Genomic DNA, 8,654 nt, shown 5'->3' on the forward strand with positions numbered 1-8,654 from the left:
TTTGACTGTTTAAGTTTCAGAGTCCTTCCTGTAGATGTGATTGACACAAATCAGATACTATTTTCAAAGAACATGTGTACTAAATACATAAAGAAGCCCTTGGAAACTCATAACCTATGACTGTTTTAATTAGATTGTGTTTACACATGTCAGCTTTTCTGCAATAGGAATTTAGAATGAATATTTATAAAATAGGCTTCGGGCTTGTTTCAGTATAAATTGCTTCCAAATGTTGATTTTTTATTTTTTTTTTTTTTTAAAACAAGAATGTTGCAGGAAGAGACGAGGGTGTAATTTACATTGTGGGAAGAAAGCCCACCAAAAATCAAAACCTACCCCAACCTCACCAATGTATATATCTAAATTTGATTTCCTTCATATTTTTATGATATGAGGCTCATAGTTCTTGTAACTGCTTGGTAATCCTACTTTGAATATTTTCAAAAGGATTAGCAGAGTTTGTTCAAGGGTCTATTGTTTTTTTGTTTAGGTAGGTGTTTTGTTACTGTTTTTTGGTGTTTTTTTCTTCCCCTCCTAGCATTGCTTTGAACTCTGTAGCTGCCCCAGAATTCTGTTCTTTTAGCAAGTTATTGGGTAGTTATCCTAATATGGTGTTGATTATTGATAAAATGATTTTATAGGGTAGAGCCTGCTGACTGGAATTTCAACTTTAAACTGAAATCTTACACTTGACAAAGCAGCTTGTAGATTATATTTGCTACTTCATGTTCTGATATTGGCATCGATACAGGATGTGCAGTATTTGAGATAAATCATCTAGTTTTTTCATATTGTTGACTCTGAAATCCTAGGTGACTTGTGATTTTAGCCTCATTTATATTTCCTGTGGCATCTTCTCACAACATAGAATTCCCACTGATGTGAGAAATATATTTTGACTATTTAAGCTTGATGGTCAATGTATTGAATGTGAAGAATATCTTGTTGAGGTCCTGGTAACTAAACATATACATGACTTTGTCTGCTTTGAAATTATTGTGGTACTGCTGAAAAATACTTGCATAAAAAATGACAGTTTCTTGCCTGTTCTTAGTGCCTCATCATTGTAAAGGAAAATAAACACAGCTTTTGAAACAGGTTTTCTAGAACGGAAAACTTAAAAGGAATTTAAATTTTTTAAAGTTCAACCAAGTTACAGAAACAAAGTATCATAGCAGTCAGTCATGTGTGTATCTAAAATGTAGTTAATTATTCATCCTTCTGTGGGTAGAGATATAAAAGATCAAATGCATTACAAAGGACAAAAAATGCATTCTAACCGTGTTCTAAAATTGACAGTGAAGTGGAACTTCTTCACCATTTGCTTTTGCAGTAACAATCACTAAAAACTTAGAGAACTGGGGAATTGTTTGGGTTTTAGATTAGTGCAGCAGTAACTTGACGGATATGTAAGCTGCTCGTTGTTCACAATCACTGTTTAGTGTAGAAACTCTCCTTCAGTGCAATGCAAGGCATTCAGTCTTTCTTGGGCAATTTTACCTGAAGAAGCACATATATACACACCCGCAGTGTATCATTTAGAAATAGTCTTTGTTCTGATTCTAAAGATATAGCATAGGTTATTAAAGTTTAGCAACACTTTCATTTTATTAAGCTTTAATGGTGGTGTCAGTTGATAGGACGTATTTGAAAGTCTCTTATTTGAAATGTTTTGGTGTTTGCCACTGTATTTCAGATGGGATAATATTTTTAGTGTATATAAAAAAGTGGATTTGAGGAGTTTGGTTTCTCTGTTTAAATAAGCTTCTGCACTATTGAGTAGAACACTCTGTAATGGATGCACTGGCCGTGGGGATTTGGCAGGCAGGCTCCCAGCCACTGATACTGTTTGCTCCGGGCATGGAACTCTGCCCATAATGATGAGGTGAGAACTTGGTATGAAAAGGAGAACAAAACCCAAAATATGGATCAGAGACAGAAGAAAAGAGCTGCCTGAGCCAAGGACATGCTGCTTCCTCCTTAATGGCCCTAATATTCAAGATTTGTGTATTTGGCAGTGCTCCTGGGTTTACAGTTCTTTGTCAGAAATCATAGAGGCTTAATACTGTTGCCTAAATGTTAGATGTGTAATGCCGCTTGAGATGCCTGAAAATACCTGATTTGCAGAAGGGCTTGAGTCTCTGAGATCTTGTAACTGCATCTTGCCAGCCTGTGACGAGGTCTCATAGCCAGGGACATCTCAAATGGTGGTAGAGTTGTTTCTGTGCTTTTGGAGAATTAAGCTAGGGGGGAATAATGTTTATGTGCATACACACACACACACACACACACATATTAAAACAAAAAAAAACCCCACAAAAGCCTTTCTCCATTTCACTGGACTGAATATTCAGCAGAAGTAACCTTGCAGAAGAACATAAGAGCCTCTCAACTAATATTGATGTGGTGGAAAAATGAGTAAATTCCTTAAAGAGAAGAGCAGAGATTTCAGGATAGAGAACAGCCTCTCCCTTAAACAAACACCACCAACAAAATCCCCAGACAAACAAAAAAATCCTCAAGCATAAACCCCCAAACCTCCTGCAAAGGGAAGCATTAAAAATAGTTAAAATAAATGTAACGCCAAAGTCTTTTCTATTACAGTTGATGTGTGTATGTTCCATAGGGCACAGTGCAGGTTTCAGAAGCTGATCGCGTAGCTATTAATAAGAGATGGGGCAAGAGTAGACCTGGGAATGAGATTTTTCTTCCCCAGCTAAAGGCCTTCTGCACATATTGCTTAGCTGAAGAAAGTTAGGTAATGGGTAACCTTATCAAAAGATTCGGATTGACTTTTAAAGTGGTGTGAGAAAATGAATTTCTTAGACATGCCTTGGATAAAAAAAGACTCAGAGCACACCCCAAATTTCCCCCGTCACCTCCTCAGTCAGGCTACTTTGTGGTCCTTTGACAAGCATGGCAAAGTTCGCTCCTTTTGGTGTGCTGGTCTGACGCTTCTGTAAAAATGGGGAATTCATCCATTGCAGCCTCTCAAATGTGCGGCCCAGTTTATATATGGGCAGCTAGAGTAGCTGGTTTTGGCAGACAAAATGGAATCTTATCAGGCAATTTGCAGAGAAGTTAATGGGATGGTTTTGATGTGGGCTTTTTTAGTTTGTTTCTTTTTTCGAATCAGAAGCTATAACAAGACAGAAAAGCTCCCATTAGATTGCTTACCTATTGTGAGTATTTGGTAGGCACATATGTAGATCTGAGGAGTTAAGCCTTTTATTTTTTTTTTTAAAGTATAAGCAACTTTTGCAAAAGAGTGTGTGAGCATAAAGGACAGGAGAAGAAATCAAATTTGAGGGGAAAAAATGCCCTACTCATCCTCCATTTGTATTTTGCACAAGGAAATATCGCATGGTTAATACTAGTTTCCAGTGACAACAGTATAATCGTCCTAATGAGGATTCTGGGAAAATGACAGAGAGGAGGTTGGTTAGATTTCTTCTGCCACATTTGCATCCAGTGATCAAAAATACTGGATGGAAATGGTGAATAATGACTCTTACAGTGGATGTCAGCATCTGTAAGAGCCAAAAATGTGCTGACTGAACGTTGCTTTTATAGAAATTCATATTGTGCAGAATTAAAAACTGTTACGCTGCATGTTGCCATGGATAATTTGCTCAAATGTGGAAGGAGGTATTTCCTCTCTGCCTTCATACTTCTCTTCCTTTTCTGAAAATGGGATATACTGAAATATATCAGATTGCTAAAAAGAGATGGACGAGGGATATGTAGAGAAAAGGATTTGGTTCATGATGTTCACAGAGCACAAACACCTGCATTTATTATTAGAATACTTGTTTAGCATCAAATGAGATAAGTCTTTTGTTTCCTTTAAAACAAAACCTAAATATATTGACAGTGAATGTAAATTGTACTTTTCAAAGACTTTTTCTATGTTTTTCCTTTTGTAAAGCTGCTATAATTTAGTGATAAAGTTATTATGTGTTCTGTTCTAATTTTTAATTGCTCAACAAAATAAAAAAAATGCATAGAATCACACGTCCTGTATGTAAAAATATCATTGGCAATTCTATTTATTAAATATAAAAGACAGTAAGAAAGTTTGGGGTTTTTTTAATGCCTAAAAGAAAACAAATTAACTAATAAAGAAAATAACAGTTTTCTGGGACTAAATACACTTTGATGTGAGGTAGAATATGTTCTCTTTATAAGCAAACTAGGAGGAGGGTAAAGATGTGTAGTTGGGTTTATTTTTTGTTTTGATTCTTTTTTTTTTTGAAGTAAAGGTGATGAGTTAGTGCTGCACAATGGAAAAGTTTAGCTTTTCCAAGGAGAACATTCAAGCTAACAGTACAGATTAATAGTATTGATAACAATTTATACGTGTCTTCTGGGGGATGTTACAAAAGATGAGAATGTTTCCAGGTGCTCAGCAGCGAGGTGCTTCTGAAGCCATGTGCAGGCTTCTCAAGTACTGTAACAGTTAACAGTGTTGGCAAGCTAATGATGTCTTTCATCAGTGGTAATCATGCTTCTGCCCTCATGTCCCTTGTTGTGTTAGAATGTGTGTGAATATTTTTTTCCGTTTATTGAGTTTTGTGGGGGGGGTTCCCTCTAGCTATCTTGATTTTATAGATGATATGTACCTCCACAGGAAAAAGTCACACCCTCTATTTGAGCGAATACTGAAGTCCATGAACGTGACAACTTTACATTTTGTATGGGTTTTAAGCCTTCAGTTCTCTTTGCTTTTTATTATGTAATTTTGGCTTTGTCCACATGAGATGTTAATGCCTAGCATTCTCTGTTCTTCTCATGCTCCACTGAGGTGATGACCAGAGTATACGCAAGTTGGTTCATACCTGTAGTAACTTGTGGCACTGGGGAGGTTGTCTCAGGTTTTGAGTATGTCCAGTAGCTAGGTGTTGCTTTAACCTGTGTGTCAGAGAAAAACCTTCTCCAACGTTCAGTTACATTAGTATTTCATTTACCAGTTTTGAGTTACTTTTCACTGACTTGCATCAAGGATGGCCAAATTTGTCCACATTGGTATTTTGCAATAAAGCTGTGAAGTAGTATTCCATAAGGTAATAGTAGGGGGGTATTTCACTTTAGGTGAATTTCTATTTGCTTGGGATTACTGTATTTAGAGTCCTGCGGCTTTCATAATTTTAATGTAAAAGAGTGGTTGAGAAGGTGTTACACTTAAGCGGCAGCTAGACAAGAATATGTTAGTGATTCCATCCTAAGAAAAATGTCAGTTCACCATGGGGAAAAAAAAAACACAAAAAACCCATATCAAAGCATGTTTTTAGTGTTTACATGGACTGCCACTTGTAAAACCCAGGATTTAACCAAAAGCAGCACATCTACTTCTGTGTCTTTCTGTCTCTGTACCCAGAAAAATCTTTTGTAGTCTGAAAACCTTGAAAACTTGTGGTTTATCAATATGTCAGGGAAGCAAGTTTTACAAAAGAACAGCTAGTGACACTTCTTTAAGGGCTTGTATAATGTAGAGTCATAGAATGGCCTAGGCTGGAAGGGACCGTAGAGATCATTTAATCCAACCTCCCTGTAGGTTTATTTGTAAATTCTATTTTATTTCAAAATAATTCTTTTCATTTGCAGATTTCATTTCTAAGCAAAATGTTGATCGTAGATGTGAATTGTGTATGTATGTTCATCTTTCTATTTTTAATCTGTGTAGCTTTTTTGAAGTAGGTATTATCTATCAAGTGCTGAACAAGTCTCAGATATAAAAATACTCCTTTCTAAACATAATTTTAAATGACATCTGACATTGTCATGTTATACTCGTGCGTGCATATAGGTAGACATGTAGTTGTAGCAAACATACTAAAAGAGTAGATTTGATTACATGGAAAATCTGGAAATCAAATTTTAATTATCTCAATAAATTGTTTTGGCTTTATGTCAGCTTTTGAATGCATTACCCTCAAGGAGTGGTAACTGCAGGGCAGAGGAAATGGCACTTTGGTTTCAGAAGTCGATAGCACAGTAGGGGAAATGGTTGCCTATCGTTGTAGGTTTGCAGGGTTTCTTTTAAAAACAGATAAAACACAAATAAATAATCCCTCCCGCCTAAAAAAAACCCCAAACCAAAGAAACCCACAAACAAAAAGCCCAGCCCACCACTTCCCTAATCATCCCCCCCAAAAAACAACCCACCCCAAAATCCACCCAAACATCCCCAAACCATTCTCCTTCACTGAGAGCACAGTGGTCACGAATCACAAGGAGTTTGTCTGTGGCTTTTTAGGTGTGTCTTCTCAGAAATAAGATTTGTGAAGTAGAAAGCACTAAGGAAAAGCAGTGTGTCTGTGGTTTTGTTAGAGCATTTGATGACAGCACCTTAGATGTGAGCATTTGATCACTTGCATTTTAAAATAAACCTCCTTAGAATTTTCAGTGTTTTCATGAGAAAAAATCCCGGTAATTATTAGGATATCTGACAGACTAAAGGATAGCAAGTTAGATCTGCTGGGTCAGAAGACAGCAGAATATACTTTTAGTCCTCTTCTGGTCAGCTTTGCCAAGAGTTTGGTTTTGTTTATTAGCGAAACATACAATGAGGGCATCTTCCTAGAAAGGATAATTAAGTCTCTGGGGTTTTTTGGATGTCACTAGCGTTTAGAAAAAGTCACAAGATGTTTCTTGGAAGAACTGTGGAGTTTTTTTAGGTAGCTTGCATACGTTAGAATTGACTAACCCTTATGTTAAACTACAGTGGGGAGATTATTTTTCTTGAAGGACATACAGTGCTGGAGCTTACTGAATCTGGTTTTGTTTTTCAGTTCAATCTGTGCAGTTCTGCTGAAACCAGTGCAACAGAAATCTATGAGCCGTCTTGTAGCTGAGTGTGTGGTTTTACTGCTTTTCGGAATCTTGATAAAAAAAAATTTATGTGTCCATGTTTAAGTGTATTTTTTTTAATTACTTCTATCATTTTGGGATCACAGGCGGTTCTAAGTCAGGGGCAGAGAGCTCTGTTTTCTTCTACTTCTTGTCTTATAGCTGTGGAGTACGGATTAATGGGAAGTACTTACCTGGCTTCAGACGTATTTGATAGAGACAAACTGGAATTTACATCTCCAATTATGTCTTAATAAACTTCAAACTGAGCTAATGTTTGTAATTTTAATCAAGTCATAATTTCTGAACTGATTTTGTCCTTGGCTGGTGATGTATTTAATTTTGAAGATGGTGCTTGCTGTTAATTTCTCTAAGTTCCAGTTGAGGAAAGGTTTGCAATGTGTTGATAGAGTTTTACATACTCATTTAAGTGCATTAAAAGTGAAATAGGCTTGTTAAAATTGGCATCTGCATAGGTGTAATATCCAGATAGTTTTTACTGTAATCTGAATAACCACTAGAAAAAATGGCAGGTAACGAACAATTTTTCAAGCATTGATACCACCTAGTGGTAAAAAATATTGTTACTTGTTTGCATAGTGAATATTCAAACGAATGTGAAGTTTGTCTTATTTATAAAGAAAAGGGAATTAAACTGTGTTTCTTGTATCATTTATCTACACATGCATAGTACTGCAAAAGCTGTTTGAGAGTGGGCAGCTAGAACTTGAATACTTGCACTTCACTGCTTGATAAATATAAGGATAGTTTTGGTAGTTTTAAACATAATTTAATTTTGTATTTTAATTTATATTTCATATATAATTCATATATAATTTGTATTTTAAACAGATAAACTCTTCCCCATTAAAAAAAAAAATTTCATTAAAAAGCACAACTGAATGAGGTTAAAGGGGACTTTGTACAGGTATTTTTAGAAAGGCCATTTTCTGTTTGTGTATACATGTCAAAAATATAAGCTTCGGCTTAAAAAAGTAATCAATTCTTTTAAGTAGAAATTTGAATTCCAGTGATGTTCAGGGTGTGTGTATGGGTTGGGAAGTCCTGGCACAGTCATTAATGAGACTTTGCAATGAACCGGCACAGAGAGATGGTTTTGGGGAAAACTGATCTGGCAAAATCTTAACTGGGATAGCTTCCCAGATCTGCTTCCAAATGGATCCGCGGAGTCCGTCCTGTGGGCACAGGGAGGGGAGCAGTGGGGGGAGGCTGAAGAGAGGCAGAACTCCTGCTTCTGGAGGGGACACCAGCACAGGTCAGGCAACAACGACAGTGTTGGTCACTTTTGGCATAATGCTGTCTGTCAAGATCAGATGATGGAAGGTACCTTTCCAAGTGGAGGCCTGTGTCTAGTGGGGTCCCTCAGGGGTCAGTACTGGGGCCGTTGCTGGTCAGTATATTCATCAATGACCTGGATGAGGGATTAGAGAGCACTGTCAGCAAGTTTGCTGATGATACAAAACTGGGAGGAGTGGCTGACACACCAGAAGGCTGTGCTGCCATTCAGAGAGACCTGGACAGGCTGGAGGGCTGGGTGGGGAGAAATCTTATGAAATTCAACAAGGGCAAGTGTAGAGTTTGCGCTTGGGATATACTTTGCCAGTACAGGTTGGGGACTGACCTGCTGGAGAGCAGTGTAGGGGAAAGGGACCTGGGGGTTCTGGTGGGCAGCAGGATGACCATGAGCCAGCAATGTGCCCTCATGGCCAAGAAGGCCAAAGGCATCCTGGGGTGTATTAAAGGGGAGTAGCTAGTAGGTCGAGAGAGGTCCTCCTGCCCCTCTG

At 37.4% G+C, this 8,654-nt stretch overlaps 1 protein-coding gene across 1 annotated transcript in view; it reads left to right on the top strand.

The window, feature by feature from the left end:
* The window catches only part of MGAT4A (mannosyl (alpha-1,3-)-glycoprotein beta-1,4-N-acetylglucosaminyltransferase, isozyme A), a 76,173-nt gene that overhangs the window by 61,454 nt on the left and 6,065 nt on the right, over positions 1-8,654 (top strand). The gene's annotated exons all lie outside the window — the stretch shown is intronic.

The sequence above is a fragment of the Apaloderma vittatum genome, unplaced genomic scaffold (assembly GCF_000703405.1).
Source record: "Apaloderma vittatum isolate BGI_N311 unplaced genomic scaffold, ASM70340v1 scaffold8863, whole genome shotgun sequence".
In the NCBI taxonomy this organism is placed as follows: Eukaryota; Metazoa; Chordata; class Aves; order Trogoniformes; family Trogonidae; genus Apaloderma; species Apaloderma vittatum.